The 27779-nt window shown below is 43.4% G+C and overlaps 1 protein-coding gene across 9 annotated transcripts in view; it reads left to right on the plus strand.

Moving 5' to 3' along the window:
- Positions 1 to 27779, plus strand: part of SELL (selectin L) — a 470693-nt gene that overhangs the window by 394016 nt on the left and 48898 nt on the right. The gene's annotated exons all lie outside the window — the stretch shown is intronic.

Genomic DNA, 27779 nt, shown 5'->3' on the forward strand with positions numbered 1-27779 from the left:
TCACGCTGTCACTTTGCCTCCTCTGTCCCTCTCCTCTGCCCTCTCTCACTTTGCCCCCTCTGCCGCGCACCAGGCATAAAAAAATCCAACAGAAACACTTACCAATCAACGCGGCGCCGGGACCCAGCATCCTCCTCTCTCACGCAGTGGCTGTCACTGATATGACAGCTACGTGAGAGAGGAGGATGCTGGGTCCTGATGCCGCGCGGATTGGTAAGTGTTTCTGTTTGGTTTTTTTCAGGGGTGCCGCGGCGCAGTTTGGGAACCGCCGGCTTATAGCCTTATACCCAATGTCGTTATTTTACATGCGTTTAATACAGAGGGGCACAGAGTGTGTGGATGCAGAGGGGCACAGAGTGTGTGGAGATGACGCAGAGGGGCACAGAGTGTGTGGAGATGACGCAGAGGGGCACAGAGTGTGTGGAGATGACGCAGAGGGGCACAGAGTGTGTGGAGATGACGCAGAGGGGCACAGAGTGTGTGGAGATGACGCAGAGGGGCACAGAGTGTGTGGAGATGATGCAGAGGGGCACAGAGTGTGTGGAGATGACGCAGAGGGGCACAGAGTGTGTGGATGCAGAGGGGCACAGAGTGTGTGGAGATGATGCAGGGGCACAGTGTGTGTGGAGATGATGCAGAGGGGCACCGAGTGTGTGGATGATGATGCAGGGGGGCACAGAGTGTGTGGATGATGATGCAGGGGGGCACAGAGTGTGTGAAGATGATGCAGAGGGGCACAGAGTGTGTGGAGATGACGCAGAGGGGCACCGAGTGTGTGAAGATGATGCAGAGGGGCACAGAGTGTGTGGAGATGACGCAGAGGGGGCACAGAGTGTGTGGATGCAGAGGGGCACAGTGTGTGTGGAGATGATGCAAGGGCACAGAGTGTGTGGAGATGATGCAGGGGCACAGTGTGTGTGGAGATGATGCAGGGGCACAGTGTGTGTGGAGATGATGCAGGGGCACAGAGTATGTGGAGATGAAGGAGGGCACAGAGTGAGTTAGCTGTAAATTATTCTTTGACAGAAATATAATAGAAAAAAATATATAAAATTATTATTTTCCCTTGGATTTATGTGTATTATTTTTGCCAACAACTTACTAAGTATGTCCGTCCTGACCTAAATACTTATTACGTTATTTTGACCCAACTAATTATAAAAAACGGGACTGCTCGGTAATTATTTTAGAGGGGTGCCTTGAAAAAATTATGGAGACTCTATAAGGGTGCCGCAAACTGCAAAAGTTTGGGAACCACTGCATTAATTTTAGATCTTAGGGGCCCCCCTGTCTTAAGTGCCCCGGGCCCCCCAAAGCCTTAATCCAGCTCTGACCAAGTTACATAGCTATCTGTGATTGCATTTACACAGCAAGGCTAACACCAATGCGCATTTTGCTCTTGGAAAAAGTGAGCGAAACACGCATCGGCGTTCGCCTCGCTGTGTAAATGCAATCACGGATAGCTATGTAACTAGGTAGTCATGTCAATAATAACCACTAGTTATTATTAGTTTATCCTAGGAGTCTTATGTGAATTATATCGGCTGGATCTTACAGCCGTTTAGCAGAGATCTTTAGCAATTGCCAGCATTTCTGAGGCAACATATGAAGGGCACATTAATGAAATATTTGCCTCCTATTAAAAGAGGCTGTCACTGTATTATATAAGCACAGCTATTGCCTTAGGTGAAATTGCACTAGAGTCCCAACACTTATATATCAATACCATATGTGCTAATTAAATGTCTATAGGGAAAGAAAATTGCCATATTGCTTTCTGTAATTAGCAGCTGTTTAGTTTTGAGGTTTCAAATCATTATTATTAGATAATTGGCAAGATATTGTCACGCCTGAGGATCTGTCTGTACACAGACTGGGTTGTGTCTCTGGAGCTGGACTCGTGACTACGTGGACAAAGCTGGGTGGCCTGATAATGTTCCTCTGCATGTAGTGAATGCACTGGTGCAAATGGTGATTACACTAGAAGGGAAGAGCAAACAGGAACTGGATTGCTGTACCGGACTGTAACTGGAATGCTGTAACCGGACTGCTGGAAGAGGATTGCTATAACCAGAATGCTGGAATCAGACTGGAGCCAGAATGCAGACTGCACTGTCAGAGCTTATAAATAGCAAGACTGCAAACTGCTAGGAACCAGGTTGGCATCTGAAATACAACATTACACTGGCAACAAGTAAGGGCTCCAGGAAGTCCTTTTATACTTGTTGTTGATTCCTGATTGGAGACTGCAATCAGCTGGGCAGAAGCAGCACTCTGAGTTGCTGAGATGGATCAAGTGACTATATCCAAGATGGCAGCTCCCATGGACTGGTTTTGGAGGGAATCTGAAATGGAGGCTGTTATCACCTGATTGGCGAAGAGGAATCATGTGACTGAATCCAAGATGGCCCCGCCGATACTCTGATTCTGGAGGGATCTCTGGAGTGGAGACAGACTGGACAGAATCTTACAGAGAGGTCTGAAACAGCAGAGCCTGAGGACCGCAGGGACAACTTGGAAAGGCAACGAAGAGGTAAATGACAGAAGATGAGAGCCTGGTGTGTGACAGATATGATCATGGATCTCTGAATGAGTGAGATTGTATTCCAATAAGTAGCAAATTTTATGCTCAATTATACTGTTGATGGAGACTCTCTCACCATTTTCCTATGGATATTACCTAACAAATTAAGACACTATTATCGGTGGATATGTGTAACTACCTAGCTAATTGATATCTAGGGGAAAATAATATTGACATCCAATATTAAAATATAAGACATGGTTGTTTGTATATATTTACTACAGTCAAGAATAAAGAGATATTGAATTACAAACTGTATTATCAGTAGAAAGCCTAGAACATTGTACAGCATGCGCCTCATTAAATTAGCAGCATAACAGCACGAATGATAGTGGGGACTTTGAAACAGACGTCATTGCAGCTGACGGGATGTTCATTCGTTGGAACTGTTAAAAGTCTTCTTTTCAAGCTGTCACTATTACCACGCTGTTGTGCATGATGTTATCATGTCGGGCTCTTCCATGTCAGTGTTTTGAGCATTGTGATGATGACTACCCCGCAGACAACATCTTTTCACACAGCAAGGCATGGTGTTGTATTCACCATTTTAATGGGTTTTTTCCTCTATGTCTAATGCAATTTGTTTTTAAATATTTCACTACAAGCTGGATTGAGTTGGAAATTTTCTTTTAATAATACTAATAAAATTTGATTTTTATATTTCAACATATTAATTAATCACAGAGTGTCCCTTATTTAAGACATTCTTTATTTCTTACTTTCCGTATAAGCAAATTATTCTGTTCTGGGTGTACCACCCAACCATTGATCCGATTCTATGGTGATCCGATTCTACTGCTTGCTTGGCTGTAGGGCCCCCCTGATGCAGGTGCACCGTCCCCCACAAAATGTGACAGTTGGCTTGCTGTACATCAGGCCATTCTAAGATGGGCGAAATGGAGCTGCTGCACACATGCAGCAGCAGCAGCTCCTCCCATACCATACCATACCATACCATACCAAAAGAGATGGGGTGCTGTGCTGAACGTGGCTTCCTAGGTGAGTCACACTATCACCTGGAGATTATGTATGTATGTATGTATATATATATATATATATATATATATATGAATGTATGTGTGTGTGTATATATATATATATATATATATATATATAGTAACAAAAGGAGGCATTTAGCTGGCAATATGCAGAGAAAGAAAGCAGGGAAGTAGAGTAAAACATTGGCACAGTTATGTACCTAGGTGGAGATTAAACCAGGTAAAAACATATGTATAGTTTAAAATTGGTTTACTTACATGATTTAAAAGCTACTTCCTCTCAGCAAACAGACAGGGTGGGTCTGATAGTCTAAACAGAGCCAGGGCTCGGCGTTTCCTTTTAAAGAGAAGGTGGGTGTGTCACCTGTCCATCAAGTTAGGCTTGTGGGAGGAGTGTCAGGTATAAAACCCTGCTTGTTTCATTGTTCAGGGAGATCAATGCTGCGCTAGCTGGCTGATCTGGACAGAGAGCTGGACTATGTATAGTAAGCGTTGAGGGTCTCCATAATTGCTGTGCAAGTATACGGTGTGAAAACATTATTACCATCCTGACAATAAAGAACCATAAAAAGGAAGAAGTTGTACGCGTGTGCTTCTGCAGTAGCGGGCTCTTGCCACAAGTGGTGTCAGGAGAGGGATACTCCGGGAAGCAAGTTTCCGCTACCCAACCCGCGCAGACGTCAACATGGAGGAAGTACTGAGAACCCTCGTGAATGTGGCCGCTGCGCAGCAACAGCAGCAAGCTCAGATGCTGCAAGTCGCCGAGGCACAGGTGGAAAACACAAGGCTCTTAAGAGAAGAGTTAAGCCAGGTGAGGCATGACAGAAATGAACCACCTGGTCCTGTTCTCCAGAAAATGTCACCAGCTGATGACGTAGAAGCATATCTGGTGTCTTTTGAGAGACTTGCAAAAAGGGCAAAATAGCCTCCTAAAGATTGGGCTGAGAGACTGGCGCCATATCTGACTGGTGAAGCTCAGCGAGCTTATATGGATCTAGATGAGGAACAGGCCTCTGACTATCTGTGCCTAAAGTCTGAGAAATTGGCTCGCATTGGAGTTTCCGGGCCAGGCCGAGCCCAGCGCTATCACCAATGGCGCTATGATAAAGAAAAACCGGTCAGAGCGCAAGTGGCTGAGCTTTCTAAAATTTTAAAGAAATGGCTGCAGCCTGAGGAGAATTCGCCTTCTCGGATTATTGAAGTTCTGGCGATAGATCACTGCATCCGGGGGCTGAACCGCGATTTGCAAAGGTGGGTTCTGCAATCAGACCCACAAACTTATGAAGAGCTTGCCACCATGGTAGAAAGGTTTTGTGTGCTACAGCAAATGACTAAAGAACCTGCATTTCTGCCAAAGCCGCTGCCACGCCAAAAGCCAGGTTTGACAATCCTTGCCACAGGGCCCAATGGAAAACTGCTACGGACAGAGGGCCAGGTGCAAAGCTGTCTAATCTGAAGTGTTTTGAATGTGGTGAGCCAGGCCACTTTAAGGCAGAGTGTCCTAAACTACAGGAACCCATGGACTGTTCTGTAGCACATATTGGACCTGCATTACCAAGCTGTTTTACCATAAGTCCCACATCAGGAAGTCCTTGTTTGTTCCGGGTGACTGTGCTAATCAACCAAAACCTTGTTCTGGCCTTGGTTGACTCGGGGAGTGAACTCTCATTGGTTTCCAGCTCTGCTTTACCCGAAACCATAACTTCTCGGTTGCCCAAAGTGAAAGTTCTTTGCGTACATGGCACAACAGAGGAGTATGAAAGAACAATACTACCAGTCACACTCAAAGACAAAACTGTTATGGTGGTAGCTGCCATAGCACCTAAACTCCCATATCCACTCATTTTGGGGCGAGACTTCCCACTGTTTAATGATGTCCTCGGTGAGCGGATCCGGCCGGACATGCCGGCAACTGATACAATGATCAGAAGCCCGGTCTTAAAGGAACCGCCTAAGAATCCACAACATCTGGACATCGATCTTTGGGAACCGCCAAACCGGAATGCCATCCTGGGAGTCACAGCAGGAGCTCCACAAAAGCATCCAACTGTGGGGAAACATGGACAGTCCAAACTAGCATTGGTCGGTGATGTTGCAGATGAGCCCACCCGGCCTGTCAGTGAGGATACGGACTGGTCCGCAATACCAATTTTGTTTCCTTTGCAGGACTTTGCGCGAGACCAACTTAATGATGCCACTTTGGAACATGCCTTTAAAAGTGTGACTGAGGTAAATGGGGTAGCGAAAGCCGCCCAGCCTGAAGAAGGTATACCATATTTTATTGTTAAAAATAATTTCCTGTATAGAGTTGCTAATGTACAGGGGGAAAAAGTAGAACAATTAATGGTTCCTCAGGTCCATGTAACCCCTAGTGTTAAAAGCAGCACATACACATGTCTGTGGGGGACACCCAGGGGAGGATAAAACACAGGAACGAGTTCTGCTTAGGTTTTACTGGCAGGGTGTACAGATGGCAGTGAAAAAGCATTGCTGGTCCTGTCCCATTTGTCAGAGAGCCTGTCCCAAACCCATGTACAGGGCACCTCTCATTCCAATACCAATAGTACAAGTTCCCTTTGAACGGATAGCTATGGACCTCGTCGGGCCACTGGAAAAATCCGCACGTGGGCACCAATATATACTAGTGGTGCTTGACTATGCCACCAGGTATCCAGAGGCAATTCCCCTACGAAACATAAAGTCCAGCACCATAGCTAAGGAACTTGTATTGATGTTTACACATTTGGGAATACCCAAAGAAATTCTCACAGATTAGGGTACTGCCTTCATGTCTAAACTGATGAAGGACATGTGCCAGTTGCTAGGGGTTACGGCACTTCACACCTCTGTATACCAACCACAAACAGATGGCTTGGTGGAATGCTTTAACCGCACATTAAAGCACATGCTCAGGAAAGCAGTGGCTCAAGAAAAAAAAGATTGGGACACTATTATTCCCTATTTGATGCTTGCCATCCGTGAGTTACCTCAAGCTTCAACAGGGTTTAGTCTCTTTGAGTTATTGTTTGGGAGACAGCCCAGGGGTATCTTAGATATGTTAAAAGAAGGGTGGGAGCAGCAAGGTCCCAGGGAGCCAAATCTGGTACAATTTGTGTCCCAAATGTATGAGAGGCTAGGAAAGATAGGGCCCATTGTGCAGCAACATGTTAAAGAGGCTCAGGAACGACAGAAGAAAAGTTATGACAAAAGTGCTGTTGTTTAATCTTTCAAGCCTGGGGACAAGGTCCTAGTCCTGGTTCCTACCCAGGAAAGCAAACTTTTCGCCCATTGGCAGGGTTCATATAAAGTTCTAGAGGCTGTCGGTCCTGTCAATTACAGAGTCCACCAGTTAGGTAGGAGAAGGGAGGAGCAAATATATAATGTGAACCTCCTTAAACCCTGGCCTGATGGGGAAACCTCTCCTCGGGTAGTGAGTACTGTCATTGAAAAGTCTGAAGTGCCCATAGAGCCAGCCTTGTCCATTCAGCAGAGACAACAGACTGAAGAAATGATTCGCCGGAACAGGGATGTCTTCTCTTCCATTCCTGGGCGCACTACCTTAATCAAACACGACATTGTCACTGCGCCAGGAGTCATTGTCAAGCAGAAGCCATATCGTATTCCAGAAGCCAGACGGGTGGACGTCAGAAAGGAATTCGAGAAGATGCTCCAGTTAGATGTAATTGAAGAGTCCACTAGTGAATGGAATAGTCCCATTGTGCTTGTCCCGAAACCCAATGGGACAATTAGGTTCTGCAATGACTTTAGGCGCCTAAACAGTATGTTGCAGTTTGATGCCTATCCGATGCCACATGTGGATGAACTAGTGGAAAATCTTGCTGGTAGCAATTATTTAACAACCCTTGATCTAACAAAGGGTTATTGGCAAGTTCCCCTGACTTCCACGGCCAAGCCAAAGACTGCATTTTCCACCCCTGATGGTCTCTATCAATAAATAATGCATACCCTTTGGGTTGCATGGGGCACCTGCCACCTTCCAAAGGGCTATGAATAAATTGCTACGACCTCACACAGCTTATGCAGCTGCTTACTTGGACGATATATTGATTTATACCCCAGACTGGGGATCACATTTAGCCAAAGTTGAGGCGGTCTTAGCTTCATTACGGTCCGCAGGGTTAACAGCTAACCCAGAGAAATGTGCCATAGCCATGAGAGAAGCCAAATATTTGGGGTACATTGTTGGTCGGTCGAGGGCATGTAAAACCCCAGCTAGACAAAGTGGAGGCAGTCAAAAATTGGACAAGACCAGAGAAAAAGTCACAGTTAAGAACCTTTTTAGGCTTAGTAGGTTACTACAGGCGGTTTGTAAGCCACTTTGCCACTAAAGCTGCTCCACTTACGGACATGTTAAAAAAAAGTTGTCCAGATAGATTAACCTGGTCTGACTCTGCAGAAACCGCCTGGTCTGATCTTCGGTTAGCTCTTTGTTCCTCTCCAGTTCTACAAGCACCAGATTTTACCCGGAGGTTCTTCCTCCAAACTGATGCTTCTGGTGTTCTTGTCACAGAAAAAGAATGGAGTAGAAAATCCTGTCCTGTACCTAAGTTGTAAGTTGCTTCCAAGGGAACAAAAATATGCCACTGTGGAGAAAGAATGTCTCGCCATAAAATGGGCTACAGAAGCTTTGCGCTATTATCTCCTAGGCAGAGAGTTCACCCTAATAACAGACCATGCACCATTAAGATGGATGCAGAACAACCGGGAGGTAAATGCCAAGGTAACCCGCTGGTTCTTGGCACTACAACCTTTCAAGTTCTCAGTAGAACATAGGCCTGGGATTCTACACAAAAATGCAGATGCGTTGTCACGAAAATATGCGCTCCTCGCGAAGTCCGCGTCCCCCTACTTGGAGACGCTAGGGGGAGGGATATGTAACAAAAGGAGGCATTTAGCTGGCAATATGCAGAGAAAGCAGGGAAGTAGAGTAAAACATTGGCACAGTTATGTACCTAGGTGGAGATTAAACCAGGTAAAACATATGTGTAGTTTAAAATTGGTTTACTTACATGATTTAAAAGCTGCTTCCTCTCAGCAAACCCGACAGGGTGGGTCTGATAGTCTAAACAGAGCCAGGAATGGGCATTTCCTTTTAAAGAGAAGGTGGGTGTGTCACCTGTCCATCAAGCTAGGCCTGTGGGAGGAGTTATCTGAGTGATAAGTTAAATAACTATCCAGGGCAATATGGAATACAGTACAACGTTTTATTACACAATAAAAAATCACATTCTTCAGTAAAAAGGTATATAAAACTTCAGAAATGAACAGTAGAGAAATGTATGCATTAATTGGAAACCATTATTCGTTACACCAAGTGCAACGCCAATAGAACTAATATAGGTTGTAAGGACCATCAATCATACTAGCAATTGACCACTGGTGAAAGTCAGTAGTAGAAGTAAAATAAATCTCTTTGAATTTATAAGCATAGACAGATCTTAGCTAGTTCCCATTTCCAGGGAAAAGCGTTTAGAATATCATAATTCTACTGTAGACATTTGAGATTGGTATATTAATTCCTCCACAAGACAAATAACGTTCCAGGTAGAATATATTTGATAGCCGTAGATGAAGCAAATATAATAAACGGAGCTTAGGGGATATTTCTAGAGGTTCAATCAAGTGTGTAATGTAGCAGGAGAAACTCCCCGCAGTAACTCCGATATCTCTCCTCCAGATAACTGACACTTTGTGTCTAATGAAGTATACACGTAGCCATCCAGACAAATAAAAGTACTAAAGCCACGGAGATTTGCCAGTAATTGAGATGGATCGGGAGAAATTAGCAAAATATGCACTCACAGTCTCTCTGTTGTCGCTCCACACAGACCACAAACTCACGCTGGCTCTCCGCTGGCTCTCCGATTCACGTTTGGCTATAATGAGCTCCTAATGATGTTGCAGGTGCACACCTGTATAAATTCCATGTAACAGAAAAACGGCTGAAAAGAGTTCCTGTTGTAAATCGTCTAGTCCATTCGGAAGACAGTCAATAAGTGTAGATAGGTGTAGAATCTGATGAATTGTAGGCAACGCGTTTCGTCCACCACCTGTGGACTTTCTCAAGCCTCTTAAACTTCCATGTCTCTGATTCCTTAAATGTATCTCTGATTCCAATGCATTAAATAATTCATAATCACATTCAATAAATATACCTCATTTTCCCCAAGCAGCCCCACATTCACTTAATAGCACACATTATAGTCATATACTGTCCCCCACACACATCATAGTCATATACCGTCCCCCCACACACATTATAGTTATATACTGTCCCCCATACACATTACAGTTATATACTGTCCCCCCACACACATTACAGTCATATACTGTCCCCCCACAAACATTACAGTCATATACTGTCCCCCTCACACACATTATAGTCATATACTGTTTCCCTCCTACAGTCATTGCCCCCTGCAGACATTTTCACTCACCCCCTTCCCCCTGCAGACATTGTTACTCACCCCCCCCTTTCCCCTGCATACATTGTCACTCACCCCCCCCTTTCCCCTGCACACATTGTCACTCACCCCCCCCTTTCCCCTGCATACATTGTCACTCACCCCCCCTTTCCCATGCATACATTGTCACTCACCCCCCCTTTCCTCTGCATACATTGTCACTCACCCCCCCTTTCCCCTGCATACATTGTCACTCACCCCCCTTTCCCATGCATACAGACCACTGACTTCCCCGTTACCTTCACCTGGATTCCATTCCTTCACTACAGACAGCGGTACAACTTGCTATACGCAGACCGCTGACTTCCACCTCCTTATTACTCCTGGACATTCTTCTCACTATAGCAGTGGTACAACTTGCCGTGCGCAGACCACTGACTACCTTCACGTGTCCTTGTCCATCCAGATCCTCGTGTTCAGTTACCTATTGTTTACCAGTGCTGCTAGTCATAGACTTTCTGAGCATTCTCTAACCATCTGCTGTTTCCAGTTCCATTATCACCCTGCCATCAGAGTATCATATACCAACTCTACTGCTCTGATAAGACCATCAGCGGGTGATACTGGGTAAAGACTCCTAGTGCCCGTGACAGTAAGATCAGGCCATGACAGACCCAGATTCGGAACCCACAGCTAAAGAGATGCTGCAGCATCTGGTCACCCGTGTGGAACAACAGGATGTTCGTCAACAACTATTACTACAATGTTACCAGACGTTAGTCTCCCAAAGAACGTCTGGGCAGAATATTACAGCTTCTGTTGATGCTCCTGTGCTTTCCCCTGTTTCCCCAGTGCCATCCCAGGTGTCTACGGCTTCCACGCTTCACCTGCCAACTCGTCAAAGTATGATGGAGATCCCAAAACATGTAGAGGTTTCCTCAACCAATGCTCAGTACATTTTGAGCTCCAACCTCAAAACTTTTCGACTCATCGTTCCAGAGTGGCCTATCTCATCTCATTATTCTCCGGACAAGCTCTCGCATGGGCTTCCCCTCTGTGGGAAAGAAATGATCCGTTGTTACAGGATAGTGCCAAATTTATTTCCATGTTTCGTAATGTATTCGATGAACCAGGTCGTGTTATTTCCGCTGCCTCCAGCATTCTTCGTTTACGACAGGGTTCTCGTACAGTAGGACAGTACGTCATTCAATTTAGGATCTTAGCCTCTGAGCTTCAGTGGAACACTGAAGCGTTAATTGCCGCCTTCTGGCAGGGGCTCTCGGACAAAATTAAAGATGCACTGACTACTCAAGCACTCCCTACGTCTTTAGAAGATTTGATTTCTCTTTGTCATCGTGTGGATCTCAGATTTCGTGAGAGGGACTCTTAGAGAACTACTTCAGCTAAAACATCTCTTCGTTCCACTTCTCAAATTCGTCCTGCTTCACCTCCGGTAATACCGATGGAGATTGGACGTTCCAAACTAACCTCTGCAGAGAGGAATCAAAGAATTAAGAATAGACTTTGTATCTATTGTGCTGATGCGACACATATGCTCCAGTCATGCCCCCAAAAAATCGGGAAATGCCAGGCCCTAACTAGTTCTGGAGAGGTGAAGTTAGGGTCCCTGGAGTCCTCTCCATCTTCTACGAAATCAAAAATCTGTGCATTTGACGTTACCATTTCATTTGCTACTAAGTCTTTTGAGTCCCAAGCTCTGATTGATTCAGGAGCTGCGGGAAATTTCATTTCTGAATCCCTTGTAAATCAATGGTCCCTACCAGTGATTACCCTGAAGACTCCTGTTACGGTGACTGCTATAGATGGATCACGTATTATCAACGGTCTCATCACCCAAAGTACGTCTTCAGTGACCCTTCAGATTGGTGTTCTACACCGAGAAGAAATTTCGTTTTTAATCCTTCCTGTTACTACAAGTCCGATTGTTTTAAGCCTTCCATGGCTTCAATGTCATTCTCCCCAGATTGACTGGCGCACTCCTCAAGTTACGTCTTGGGGACCTGAATGTCACCAACATTGTCTTTCTCATGTTGTTCCTCGTAAAATACAGCAAACCTCCATTTCACCTTCCTCACCGGGACTTCCTCCTCAGTATGCTTCATTTGCCGACGTCTTTGATAAAGCTCAGTCTGAACGTCTTCCCCCTCATCGTTCATGGGATTGTCCGATTGACCTGTTACCTGGCAAGACTCCACCTAGGGGTCGTGTGTATCCACTTTCATTACCTGAGACTCAGGCTACTGCTGAATACATCCAAGAGAATCTCCAGCGAGGATTTATTCGACCTTCTACTTCTCCCGCTGGAGCTGGGTTCTTCTTCGTGAGGAAGAAAGATGGATCATTACGCCCTTGCATAGATTTTCGTGGACTTAATGCTATCACTATCAAAAATCGGTATCCCATTCCTCTGATTACTGAGTTGTTTGATCGGATCAAGGGAGCCCGGATTTTTACTAAGTTGGATCTTCGTGGTGCCTACAACTTGATTAGAATCAGGTCCGGTGACGAATGGAAAACAGCTTTTAACACCAGAGATGGGCATTATGAATACTTAGTAATGCCCTTCGGGTTATGTAATGCCCCTGCTGTTTTCCAGGGCTTCATTAACGAGATCTTTCGGGACTTGTTATATGTATGTGTCGTAGTATATCTGGACGACATACTCATCTTTTCCCAAGACCTGCCTTCACATCACCAACAAGTGGCCGAAGTTCTTTCCAGACTCCGGAAAAATTCATTATTCTGTAAATTAGAAAAATGTTCATTTGAGTTGCCCCAGATTCCATTTTTGGGTTATATTGTTTCCGGAGTTGGTCTACAAATGGATCCAGAAAAGGTGAATGCTGTGTTACTTTAGCCTCAGCCAACTACTCTTCGTGCCATTCAGCGTTTTTTAGGCTTTGCCAACTACTATAGACGCTTCATTCAAGACTTCTCTTCAATTGCATCTACCATTGTGGCTCTAACTCGCAAAGAGGCCAATACTAAGCAATGGTCATCTGAGGCTCTCCAAGCCTTTCAATTTCTTAAAGAGTCCTTCTTCTCTGCTCCCATCCTTCGACAGCCTGATGTGACGCTTCCCTTCTTCCTAGAAGTAGACGCCTCTAATGTTGGTTTAGGAGCCATTCTCTCCCAGAAATCGGAGCAACAAAAATTCCATCCTTGTGCCTTTTACTCTCAAGGTCTTCTGCCTGCGGAGAAGAATTACACCATCGGGGACAAGGAGTTGCTGGCTATTAAAGTAGCATTGGAGGAGTGGAGATATTTGTTAGAGGGAGCTCGTCATCCGGTGACAATTTTTACGGATCGTAAAAATTTGTCATACCTACAGTCTGCTCAATGTTTAAATCCTCGTCAGGCAAGATGGTCTCTTTTCTTTTCCCGTTTTGATCTAATCATAACCTTCAAACCAGCTGCAAAGAATAAAAAAGCAGACGCTCTATCTCGAGCCTTTGTGGCGTCCTCAGACGTTGAAGAGACTCCTAACCACTTTATATTAGACCCCAAATGTGTTTCTCTGGCTGCTTCTTCCACTAAAGTGCTACCATTTGGGAAGACCCTCGTGCCTCCTGCTCTTAGGAAAAAAATCCTTTCATGGTTTCACTCTTCTCATTTCTCTGGACACGCTGGTGAACGCAAGACCTTTGAAATCCTCTCTCAAAGTTATTGGTGGCCTTCTATGAGGAGAGATGTCAAAGAGTTTATCGCGGCATGCGATTTATGCTCCAAGTTCAAGACCCCCCGCAGAACTCCAGCGGGGTTGCTTCAGCCACTACCCATTCCATCTAAGCCTTGGGCCCATATTAGTATGGACTTTGTTACTGAGCTTCCTCCTAGTAAGAATTGCATCACCATTTGGGTAGTGGTGGATAGATTTTCGAAGATGGCGCATTTCGTTCCCTTGTCTGGTTTACCTTCTTCTTCTACCCTGGCTGAACATTTCATTAGAGAAATTTTCCGTATCCATGGATGTCCGTCCGAGATCGTGTCAGATAGAGGAGTACAATTCGTTTCCAGATTCTGGCGGGCCCTTTGCAAGACCTTGGGCATACGATTAGCACTCTCATCTTCCTACCATCCTCAATCGAACGGACAAACTGAAAGAATCAACCAAGATCTTGAGACTTTCTTAAGGATGTTCTCGTCAGCCAATCAAGACAACTGGGTAGAATTACTTCCTTGGGCTGAATTCGCTCATAACAACATGTACCATGAGTCATCATCTAAAACTCCATTCTTTGTGGTTTACGGTCACCATCCGTCTTTCCCGGAATTTCCTGCCCTCCCGCCCACCCAAGTTCCTGCTGTTGAGACTTTGTGTCAAACCTTCAAAAATATTTGGGTTCAGGTAAAAACCTGTTTAAAGAAGACATCTGCCAGATATAAGTCTTTTGCGGACAAAAAGAGACGGGCTATTCCACCATTGAAAGTCGGAGACCGGGTATGGCTATCTACTAAGAATATTCGTTTGAAGGTTCCATCCATGAAATTTGCTCCCCGTTTTATTGGTCCATATAGGATCATTCAAGTTATAAATCCAGTTTGCTTCAAACTTTTACTTCCCAAGAGTCTTCGTATTTCCAGCGCCTTCCATGTTTCCTTGCTCAAACCTCTCATCATCAACCGTTTCTCGGTCCCTCCTTCAGCACCTCGGCCACTTCAAGTTCATCAGGAGGAAGACTTTGAGATTACTCAGGTTTTGGATGCTAAATTTTCGCGAGGAGTTCTTCGTTTCCTCGTGCATTGGAAAGGCTTTGGTCTTGAGGAGCGTTCATGGATCAAAGCTGAAGATCTCAACGCTCCAGCCCTCTTGAAAAAGTTCTATACCAAATTTCCAGACAAACCCGGTTCCAGGTGTTCTGTGCCCACCTTTAAAAGGGGGGGTACTGTCACTCACCGGACTGTGAGTGCTACTTCTAAGGTAGCTAGGAACCGTGTCTATCCATTATAATGGTTACTGCGCATGTGCAGTCCCTTTTAACCTTCAGTTCTGTTCCTTTAACTTAATTGGCTGATCAGGCAACACTCCCTATATTAAGCACCTGTGGTCAATACCACGTGGCCTGATCTTGGAGTCTCATTCCTCATGAGTCTCTGAAGGTGTTCCAGTGCCTCCTCGTGTGTTCAGCTGATGCTGATTCCTGTTTGCCGTTTGTGGTTTCCAGACCACTTCTACTCCTCGTGTTCCTAGTGACTCCAGCAGCCGATTCCTATCCGCTGCCTCCGTATATCTACAGTTACAGATTACTGCAAACTCTCCTGTGTTTCATCGTGACTCCAGCAGCTGATTCCTATCCGCTGCCTCCGTGTGTCCAACAAGTTACAGATCTCTCCAACTCTCCTGTGTTACATAGCTATTGTTCCAGCTGATTCCTGTTAGCTACTTCAGCATGTCTACAGAGTCCTGCTCGTCTCAGCGCTCCAGTCTGCATTCCACCTGCCGTCAGCTGACCCGCTGCCTACTGCTTCTACAGTGTGTCCATTTGTGTCAACTTGCCTGTTAGCATCGAGTCTACGCTCCTCGGCTTCCAGCTCTGCTACACGCAGACCACTGACTTCCCCGTTACCTTCACCTGGATTCCATTCCTTCACTACAGACAGCGGTACAACTTGCTATACGCAGACCGCTGACTTCCACCTCCTTATTACTCCTGGACATTCTTCTCACTATAGCAGTGGTACAACTTGCCGTGCACAGACCACTGACTACCTTCACGTGTCCTTGTCCATCCAGATCCTTGTGTTCAGTTACCTATTGTTTACCAGTGCTGCTAGTCATATACTTTCTGAGCATTCTCTAACCATCTGCTGTTTCCAGTTCCATTATCACCCTGCCATCAGAGTATCATATACCAACTCTACTGCTCTGATAAGACCATCAGCGGGTGATACTGGGTAAAGACTCCTAGTGCCCGTGACACCCATGCATACATTGTCACTCACCCCCCCCTTTCCCATGCATACATTGTCACTCACCCCCCCCTTTCCCATGCATACATTGTCACTCACCACCCCTTTCCCCTGCATACATTGTCACTCACCCCCCCTTTCCCCTGCATACATTGTCACTCACCCCCCTTCCCATGCATACATTGTCACTCACTGCCCCCCCTTCCCCCTGCAGACATCACTTCTCCCGTGCAGTAACTTTTAGTTATTGCTCACCCCAGCCCCCCTCCGCAGTACCTGTCACTATCCCCTGGATGGAATACAAAGAAAAACAGTGCACCAACTTACCAAAGGCTCCTGGGCGGCTGCGTCGGCGTGAAGTGACGTCATCGCGCGGCCGTGCGGAAGTTTTAAAAAAAAAAAAAGAAAAGAAAAAATTGCGGGACTGGAAGCGCAGGGACCGGACCGGTCAATACAGCCATCGGCCCTTCTGGCAAATGCCAGAAGTGCCAGATGGCCAGTCCGGCCCTGGTTGCTAACCACTGACCACCAATGCTTTTGATCGTCGAGCCCTCCACCCCCCCGCGGCACACTGCCGCACTCTCCCCTGCCCCTCCTCCCCATCCCCCATGCTGCTCCTCCCTCCCCCTCCCTCCCTCTCCTCCCCTCTGCTTCTCCCCCATCCTCACTGACTGTCGAGCGTGTCAGTGAGGAGCTGTAGTGAGAGGAACTCACTGCCGACAGAAGAGAAGAGAAGTAGACAGAAGACAGGTAAGTGAAGATTTGTGTTTATGCAGGGACATAGTGGAGGGAGAGAGTGTAATGAGGAGAAGTGTGTGCTAAAGGGGGACATTGTGTGCTGAGGGGGGATATTGTGTGCTGAAGGAAGACAGTATGTGTCGAGGGGGGACATTGTGTGCTAAAGGATAACAGTGTGTGCTGAAGGATGACAGTGTGTGCTGATTGGGGTAATTGTGTGCTGATGGGGGACAATGTGTGCTGAAGGAGGACATTGTGTGCTGTTGGGGAACATTTTGTGCTGAGGGGAAACATTGTGTGCTGAAGGAGGACATTGTGTGCTGAAGTAGGACAGCATGTGTCGAGGGGGAACATTGTGTGCTGAAAGAGGACAGTGTGTGCTGAGGGGGGACATTATGTGCTGAGGGGGGACATGTGCTGAGGGGGGACATTGTGTGCTAAAGGAGGACAGTGTTTTCTGAAAGGGGGACATTGTGTGCTGAGGGGGGTGACATTGTGTGCTGAAGGGGGGACTTTGTGTGCTGAAGGGGGCAGTGTGTAATAAGGGGGACAATGTGTTCTGAAGGGGGGACAATGTGTGCTGAAGGGGGGCTGTGTGTAATAAAGGGGGCAGTGTGTTCTGAAGGAGGGATAGAGTGTGTTGAAGGAGGGACAGGGGGTGCTGAAGGGGGGGCAGAGTGTGCTGAAGGGGGGCATAGTGTGATAAAGGGCACAGTGTATTGAGGGTGCATTGTGATAATAGGTATAGTGATATAATGGCTGGGGGGAAGAGCAAGGTATGTGGGGAAAGCTAAGGTGAATGATGAATTGTCTGAGGTGGAATAGGTGATGAAATAACACCATGAAATAATGGTTATGACAGATGAAGAGCACAGATTTGATGGTAAATCGTGTAAAACTTCAATAGTGTGTACACAGGAATCGGCATGTTGTTTGATCGGGACTTTTTTTTTCAGTCGCTGGTTAAATTGCTAAAAATATTGCATTGTTAGAATTTTCCTATAGTGTGAGCCCTAGAAAGGGTTATGTTAACAATAAAGTAACATTAATAAGGGCTGCCAAACAGTATTGGCACTTTGCTTCCAAAATAAGAGACATTTCCCATTCTTCATTTATGTAGAAAGCAAGCAAAGAAGTAACACTCATTAAGACTTTACCATCAGTTTCCTCATGATTGCCCACTTTGGTACAGTTATTACTGTGTTGGTAGTAGAGACTGAACATTGCTGTAATCAGTGGCTGAAGCCATAAAAGTAAAGGTCTCCCCCTGGGCTGGAAATGCAGTGTTCGAGTCCCAGTGGACAGGTGACAAGCTGGGTTATGGGCACACTGCCTATAGACCACCAGCAACTCTTATTAAATATTTTGAAAAGAGTGCATTCCTAGCCCAGTCTGTCACCACTCCACTGACAAACAAAAACATATATTTGTCACCACATGGGCTGCTATATCCCTCCCCAGCAATACAAGTCTAGGTAGAGTAGTAATAGATACATAACCCCTGCTTTTTCAAAAAGACAGGTACTGATTAGTAACAAACCTTTTCACAAGTCACAACAGACACATGGGGGTATATTTACTAAATTGTGGGTTTGAAAAAGTGGAGATGCTGCCCATAGCAACTAATAAGATTCTAGCTGTCATTTTGTAGAATGTAATAAATAAATGACAGCTAGAATGTAATTGGTTGCTATAGGCAACATCTCAACTTTGTCAAACCATCCATTTAGTAAATATACCCCACGGTGAGTGAATGACTTTGTAATCATGGTCTTCACTTATAGCAGCCCCCTTTCCCAAGAGTTTGTGCAGACAGTAGTAGATGCTTATTCTGAGAGAGATGCTGACACCAAGACAATAGAGATAAAAGTGTTAGGGTAATTTTACCTCTCCTTTATCAAGTCCCTTCAGATATCAGTGAGATTAGATGCTGGTTAACCAGGAGATCAGTAATCAAGACACAGACATGCCAATGTCAAGATAGAACTGAGCTGTGCATATTTTTAGTGGGCTACATTTATACATAAAAAAGCGTTTGATCTGGTTATAGGATAGAAACACATGATTGATATTTTCCTGAGTAAATATAAATCTTCTGACAAAGCTAGTTCGTTCTCTTCATGTCACTTTTATGGGTTCTTCTTATCAACTTTTGTTGGCACCAGTACTCCCAATGTCATCATTCGTTATCCCATGTCCTAGGCCTTCATCCGGGGTCTTTGAGATAGTTCAAGGCTGGAGCTGGTGATTATGCTGAATGTATTTTTAAAGCAAATACCAACATTTTTAACTCCTTCACATATCATTATTACCATTATTGTTGAGGACCCTAGAGATCCTTTCACAACCTCCCTCTTTTTCATAATATATATAAGGTTAAAAATATTAAAGCCTGAAATGGTGAACCTAATGCAGCCCAGACTACTTTTTGTACAGTCTCTTGTGAGACAGCAAGGGTCTCTCACCATTCACCCGGGACCGAGTAGAGATATCATCATTTCTGCCCCTGATTATTCAAAAAAGTATCTTTTCTTCATGCCTCTGCTGTAATCTCTGTATATCTTTTCTGAACGTACATGACATATACCAGTTCCATCCTATCAATATGATCAATACCACAGTGATATTGAGTAGTGGGTGTACTAGTAAGGTAAGTATACCAGTCATAGATGGAGATCATCCAGTAAATACATCCCACCAATGTTTCTCTAAATCATCCTTCAGTTTGGTGGCTAAAGCCTTTAATTCATTACCTTTTATAACCGTTACCATTTTTGCGTGATTGTTAGTATAGTTTACCTGCTTTAAATGTTCACTCAGCATTCTTGTTTCATTTATAATTTTTAGTATTTCCTCTATATTTAAGGTTAATTGAGGCAGACTTAGGTTATTATACTTGAACATTTTGTCTATATGTGACATTTGGTCCTAATAAAATATCAATACTTTCCCTTGCCATTGTAAATGTGTTATATTCATGAGACACCCAGAAAATTGGTAGCTCAGCCCGTAGATTAGTATTATTTTTTCATCATATGTGATTATGCAGACCATTTGAGGGGCTACCTCTATTAGTGTCTCATATTCCTTTGGGTGTAATGCCCATACACAAACACTCGTGTTATGCTGCAGCATGCATGGTTCAAATACTGCAGTTTGTTGTCGGCAAACCGGTCCCATGTCTGTGTTATCACAGAGATCTAGGTTATGTGTCCTATTCTTTTTATCAATGTAATGTCTCTTGAATTCAGGTGTCCATAGATTGCCATCCTGTAGGATCATAGGCATAACTATAAACTTACACACTTGCGTTTCTGTTTTTATGGTGTATGTTTCCAGAGTTCCTGCACAATAAGTCTCTTCACAGCTCACTCTCCTCCCGTCCATTTTGAACCTTTCCTGCTTGGTTACATTAAACATTACTCTGTAAAACAATATATTACCAGCCATCAATTTTACCTGTGCAGTATCTTTCTGCTGTTTTTGATGTAAATATTGGAGAGTACATTGAGTCCAATTTATAAATTTAGTAATGTTTTCCTCTGTCCTCAAAGAACCGAGGGCTGATTTGTTAAATAACTGTAAAAACTCCTTGTTCCATTGTATGTTCTTGGTTAAGGGGTTAAAAACTGTAGGCATCCAATCAGCCTGCATATGTACCAGTTTACTCATATCAGCTCCCGTTTTACTCAGTTTTGTATCAATTACCTCCATATCTATTGTGTTCATTATACCTATTCCTGTGCCTGTGACCCCCAGTAAGGTGTCATACCATTCTCTCCTACATTTCTTTTGGTTGCTTACTGGGAAAGTGATATTCCATTTAATTACTGTTATTTGCTGCCTAACCCCCATTGTTAAGCAGGTGGAAGGTATCCTTACAATGGCATTAGTTACCACTTTTGGCTGTAATTGTAGAATATAGAATTTAGTTCTCAATTTAAGTGTAGACCTCCCCAATCATGTCGTATTGGTACAGACTATTGTTCTATCCTGGTAGCTAGTGGCATTATGGGTTTGATTGTATCCTATTGTGTTGGTTTTATTCCCGCACTGATCTATTTGATTCTTTGCCTCTGTACCTTCCAACCATTTCAAAAAACGTTCTTCACAACATTGTGTCTCGTTTGTGCCTATCAATTCAAATGTACTATTTACTTCTGCTGCCCAAATTACGTGAGTGTATGTTTTTCCTAGAATTTTGTACACTTTCCCACCTTTTATTTTTATACTTAATTTGTCAAATGGCCAAACAAACTGTTGTGTCGCTGTTTTATTTTCTACCGTATCTTCAATTTCCCAACTTTTATTCTCTAAGTAACTTTTAAAACACTCCCCCATTGTTACATATCTCCCTATATCTGAGAGATCATTAATATCCCACCTACATATGGTTAAGTTTGCCTTCTTTAACTCCTCATGTGCATATCCAGTCCCTGGGCAATTTGCTATGTCAGCCTGCAATAATCCTGGAGTAGCTGCCGTAGCTGTAGCTACATAAACCATGAAAAGGATGTATCTGGTCATGATGCTATGTCCAGTGTGACCAGCATCTTCTTGCAGTGTGATACGTGCACCCAGGAGTCTCGGTTCTGGAGTTTCACTGATGTGGGCGTGGTCAACAAGACCTGATACAGACCCTTGAATCTTGGTTTAAAAGTTCTTCTCACGTGGTTCTTTAAGTACACCCAATCGCCAGGTTTCAGCTTATGCGGCTGTAGGTCTGAATCAGGCTCTGGAAGTGAAGAAAATGCTAGAACATGCAAATAGTTGAAATGGTCAGTTAGACTTCTCATATAGCTAGTCAAATCTCCATGTTTATGTTGTAATTGCTGTGGACACCCTCTCTTTGGTAGTGTTCCAAAAAGTATTTCATAAGGAGACAGCTTGCTATTCTTATTTGGCACAGTTCTTACGCTGAACAAGGCTATGGGCAGGCATTCTGGCCATGTTTTTTTTATTTCAGCCATGATTTTCTGAATCTTCAGTTTCAATGTCCCATTTAACCTTTCTACTCGCCCACTTGCTGTATGCCTAGATCTGTCATTATGTGTTGCATTATTTCCCCTGAGAAGTGTGTACCTCTATCTGATTTAATTACCTCAGGGACACCATACCTGCACACAATCTCACCAATCAGTTTTTTCGAGGTTGCTTTTGCTGTTGCCTTGGCTACTGGCCAAGCCTTCGGCCATTTACTGAAAAGATCTGTACAGACTAGAACATATTCATATATTCCATATTTAGGCAGTTGTATATAATCTACCTGTAGTCTTTGAAAAGGATAAAAGGCTTTTGGAGTTGTACCTTGTGACGTTTTTACCCTTTTTCCTGGATTTGAAGTTCCACAGATCCAGCAGGCCTGAACATAGTCTGTAGCAGCTTTATTGAATCCTGGAGCTATCCAATGCTGATGGACCACGCTAGTCATCTGTTCCTTCCCCAGGTGCGGCCGAGCTATCTGTAACATGGGAGGGAATAAAACGGGGGGAAGAAAAAGTTTATCATTCAGTTTCCACATACCAGCACAATCTTCTTGTGCTCCTAATCGTTTTCATCTTTCTTTCTCCAATGATCCTGTTTGTTGGTGAAACTTTTTTAGATCAGTTTAGTCAGGCATTTCTTTCAGTACTGTGTAGTAGTTTCAGGCTTTCTCTTAGCTGCCTTTTTTGCTTCTGCATCTGCAAATATGTTCCCTTTTGTTTCAAAAGTCTCATTCCTTGTATGTGCTTGTATTTTAATTACGGCAACCTTGTGTGGCAATTGCAATGCTCTAAACAAGTTTCTTATTAGACTGGCATGCTGTATGTCCTTCCCACTAGAGGTCTGGAAATCTCTGCTCTACCATATTGGACCAAAGTCCTGCATCACTCCCCAAGCATACCTACAATCAGTGTAGATATTGGCAGTGGTTCCTTCTGCATATTCCAATACCTTGGTGAGTGCCATCAGTTCAGTAGCTTGTGCTGACAGTATCGGTGATAGTGGTCCTGAGTCAACTACTTCATTTTCTGTAGTCACCGCGTATCCTGCAAATGGTGATCCGTTATTGTAATATCTGAAACCATCTACAAAAAGTTCATACACAGCATTAGACAAGGGAGAGTCGGTAACATTTGGAAGAGTTTGTGCTTCCATATCGATAAGAGAGAGGCAATCATGTGAAAGAGAAAAATTGTGGTTAATATTTTCACACAATTCATTGTCATCACCTTCACTATCACAATGTCTTTCTTCTGATGGCTCTTGTTCTTCACTATTATTCCCTCCTTTTGAATCTTAAGATTCATACATTAGGGGTAACAATGTTGCTGGATTTAATACTGTGCACCGTTTGATTATGACATGTGAAGCACTTAACAATACTACCTCATGCTTAGTGAGTCTGGCTGCTGAAACATGTTTTGTTTTTGCTTGTTTTAATATCTCTACCACAGCATGTGGGACTTAAGTGATCAAGGACAATATCTGTGCTTTTGTCTATGAGGATTGCAGCAGCTGCTACTGCCCTTGTGAATGTTGGTGCGCCTTTTATTATAGGATCTAAATTTGCTGAATAGTACACCAGAGGTCTTTGCTTGTGTCCATGTTCTTGTGTAAGGACCCCTGCTGCATGTCCCTGATGTTCATGACAAAAAAGATTAAATGATTTGTCATAGTTCGGAAGTCCGAGGGCTGGAGAATTCATAACGGCCTTCTCAAGATATTGTACTGCGTTTTCAATTTCTTGTGTGGTTGGGTACGGGCCATCCTTTTTTGTACTGTTATATAGTGTCTGCATGTATAAAAAAAAAAAAGACCATTGTCAGCGCTTATCCTTCACACTGCATATCTGTGTGTGTCTAGCAAAATGAAAACATGAGGTATTAGTTCATATTTTTATCAAAAGATTTAAGCCTGCATCCCAACGTCAAGGGAACCTCATTATATGCAGGTCCTACACTGCCCTATATGCTTTAAACACCATTAAAATGCAGTTAAAATCAGATGCACTCACCTCTCAGGTATAGGGGTTTACATCTAGCAGGGGCTGGCTTATGAGCCACACCCAAATGTGCCTAATATAGGCCTAATAGACAGCTGCTATGACAAAAAGGCAATGTCTGCATGTATATTGAGGCTAATGAAATCCAGTCTCTACAGTAGCCAATTAGACCCAAGAAGGCCCTTGTTTGTTTTACAGTTTGAGGTGTTTTTACCTGTTATATCGCTTGTACTCTTTGTTGCGTCAGATGTTTAGTGCCATGTGAAATGCAATGTCCTAAGAAAATTACCTTCTTCTGTGCTGCTTGGAGCTTGGATTTGGACACTCTGCAGCCCTGCTGGGCCAAAAAGGTTAGTAGAGAAACAGTTTCTTCTTTATACTGTTGTTCACTATCAGCAGCTATCAACAAGTCATCAACATACTGCAATAGTCGGGTAGTTTCAGGATATTGCGGTAACCAACCTTGTAAGACAGTTGACATTGCTTGAGAGAATTCTGAAGGGCTGGTGGCCCCTCCCTGGGGCAATCTGGTCCAGCAGTATTGTGTTCCTTCATGCGTAAAAGCCAGCATCTTCTGTGAATCGTTAGTTATTGGTACAGAAAAGAAAGCATTTGCTAGATCTATAACTGTAAACCACATTGATGTAACAGGAATTTGGTTCAGCAAGGTATGTGGGTTTGGGACAATGGGTGTGTTCACAACCAGTCGTTTATTTAATTCTTTGAGATCGTGAATTAACCTGAATTCAGGATCTCCACCCTCTCCCTGTTCTCTTTTCTTGACTGGGAATAAAGGTGTGTTAAAACGTGATCGACACTTCTTTACGATACCTTTGCCTTGGTATTCTTGTAATTGTTTTGTTATTGCTTTATTCTGTAACAAAGTCAAAGGATATTGTTTAACACATATTGGTAGTGTGTTAGGTTTTAGTATAAGTTGTGCCGGGGCAAATTTTAATAGTCCCACATCAGTTTTTCCCTTTGACCATATTTTCTCAGGTGCATCCTTCAGCCACTGTGGTAATGGTGCCTCATCTTGAGATGTGTTTTCACTTGGTTGTGTCAAAAACACCTGTACTGCTGCTTCTATCTGATTAGATATGTTGTCTGGAAGTTGACTGGTGTATTCCATCCCTTCTGGGGTGTATTAAATGCATTAACTGTAATATGTCGGCATCCAGTATATTTACAGGACAAGTGTTTGAAGTGATAAACTCTATAGGGACAGGAGTACAGTCTTTGTTTACTTGTATCTTCACTTTTTTACTTTTCCTAAGGTGTATAGGCTGTCCTGTCAACCCTGATGCTTTTACATAATCTGAGGTCACTAATTCTTGTGGTACTTGATCTTGTCTCAATACTGTTTGGTTTGCTCCCGTGTCAATTAGGCAGTCCAATTGTTGACCAGTGGGCAGTGTAATTTGCACAGTAGTTCCAGGCAGTTTACCTTCTTCAGAGGTGTTTACAATATCTGGACAAGGTGTTAACAACGGAGAGCCATATCTTCATTGATTGCTGCTTATGGTGCCCTGGGGACCGCCGTGTTTTCTTTGCTGCTGCTGCCATTTCTTGTATTTCCTGCAGTCCTTCTTCATGTGACCTGCTAATTTACACCAAAAACATCTGCCAGTCATGTCCTCACCTTGATTCCTTTGTCTTGCACTTACTGTTTCTGTTCCTTTGGGCTACTGCCTTACTTGCCATGTTCCTTTTCCCTGTACCAGGTGTACAGTTACCTGAGGAGTCTTTTGGGCCTTCTTTTCCCTTTTTTCTGCTTCCTGGTCCTCTAGTCCTTCAAGTACCTGTAGCAAAGATGACATTTTCATAGACAATGCCTCAGGTCTGACTGTAAAGAGTTGGCTTCTTACCTCATTCTTTAAACCATTCAAAAGACCATTCTTTGTCTTCAACATTCTTTGACCATCTGGGGTTTCTGTAGAAAAACCATCATCATTTTGTCTGGTTGTTAATTTATCCAAATACATCCTTACTGAATCATTTCTCTGTGTTATGTCTGGTGCTGCTGGTGCTTTTAGCTTTTGTTCATGACACCGCCATTGTACTCTGGCTAGAAATTCAAGACCACTGATATACGTATTTCTTTCTACTACAGGGGGTGCAGGATGAGTAATAGCCCCCCTGTCACCTTCTGGTGCTCTTGCTGTTAACCCCATTATTTGTGTCCTCACTCCTACCCCAAATAATGGTTGGCATACTTGTTGCAGGTCTATCCAACAGGGATTCCACACTGTCTGTATTCTGGTTAAATAGGCAGAAAATGCGGCCGAACGTTTCCTAGGATCTGGTGCTTCCTGTATAATTGTATGCATATCAGATTTATACCAGGGCAAATAGGTTTCTTGTGGGTTAGATAAGTGTCTCCTATTATTAGAACCTTCAGCAGCATTAGCATCAAAATTTGGGTTAGGCACCCTTTATATTCATGCAATACCTGCTTTTCCGATGTTATTCCCTTTCTCACCCCGGATTTGTTGTTTCTCTTAATGGACTGATATTGTGATCCTTCAACCGGCTTACCATCATTGGTATCTTGGAAACATTTTCCTTTTTCCTGCAAGAATTATCTGTACAAGGAGGCGCATTAGATTCTACCTGAATATCACAAAATGGACATTCCTCATAGTCTCCTGGAACACATATTTCACATTGCAAACACTGTCTCTCAGAATAATCATTTATTTCATTATTAGCAGACTGAGAATGGATTTGACTTGGGGTTTGAAACGTGATTGATAGAGTGTTACCTGCATCCACTGGGGTCACTGAATGAGTTTCTAATTGCGAATGCCCCTCTTATGCTTCTAACTGTACTATGTGACCTGCCTGTTGAGGTACTGGTGCTGTATCTGGTCTATTGTCTTTTTGCTGCGGTGGAGCTGTAGGGTCCACATAAGGTGGTGGCATGTCTAATAGACCTGTATCTATGTGTGCATCCTCTCTTCTTTTCCATTTCTTATCTTCTATTTCTAATGATACTGTATACCATATGTTAACCACATCTGCATGTCCTTTTCTGCTTATCCATGCTTTATTAGTGTTTTGAAACCTTTTTCACTTTCCTGGATCTAGTGTACCCTCTAGTGGGAAACCTGCTCTGTCAAATATTTGTTTTATTTTTTTAGAGATTTCTTTCCTTCTCTGTATTCTAATACCTCTGTGGGTTTTATAGACCCAACAACTTTGTTAGTATGTGTCCCCATTTTATTCAAAGTAAATTAATCTCTGAATATGCTGTACTGTCGGGTTGCTTTACCGCATGCACTCTTATAGCAGTTATCTGTATTTTACAGAGAATTATACCTCAATACCACCGTTCAAAAACCTCTTAATTCCTTCTATTCTGGCTGAAATTATTTGCATACTATACAAAAAAATATAAATAGAAAACAAACAATAAGAACAATCATAAAAATCTCTGTTGCAGCTGTATCAATTTTTGCTTTTTTATTTCATATTCACCAGGATATTCTTTTACAATTTCATTACGTAACCCAGGTGGTAATTTCTTTATACTGTACAGACAGATAAGCTTCCCTTCAAGGGGTATGTGATTAACTTGCCAATATAGTAACACTTGAGACCTAAAATACCCTATATTTTGCTTCAATATATATCCTTATTTAAATGCACATTTACCGTACAATAATATTGCTTTGCATTCACAACACATTCAAAAAACAGTTCTATCAATTACAGCTCCCAGTGTAGGAAGAGTATCAGCAGAATGCTTTTTTAAGTATAACAGCACATGAACAGTCTGAGCAATAACCAAATGAATTATTAAAATGCAATTGTGAGTACTTTAGACATGTATTAAATTCAACAATATAGGTAAGGCTTTTAATGCTATCAAACAGATATCTAGGTTCAGGAAATCTCTCTTACCATATACAGATGAACAGCTTTTAGACACACAATAAGAATACTGGACAGAGAGTAAATCAGTGGGAAAAAAAATCACAGCTAAATTTACTCTCCGTGCAAATTTAAGCTGTCGGTGATTCTAGCTGATGCTGCAAGCGTTGTTGGTCATCTGAACAGGTTGTCCGAGATCCTGGCTATTCAAGCCCCCACGTAATGTTAGTGTAATTTTACCT

The sequence above is a fragment of the Mixophyes fleayi genome, chromosome 8 (assembly GCF_038048845.1).
Source record: "Mixophyes fleayi isolate aMixFle1 chromosome 8, aMixFle1.hap1, whole genome shotgun sequence".
NCBI classification, from domain to species: Eukaryota; Metazoa; Chordata; class Amphibia; order Anura; family Limnodynastidae; genus Mixophyes; species Mixophyes fleayi.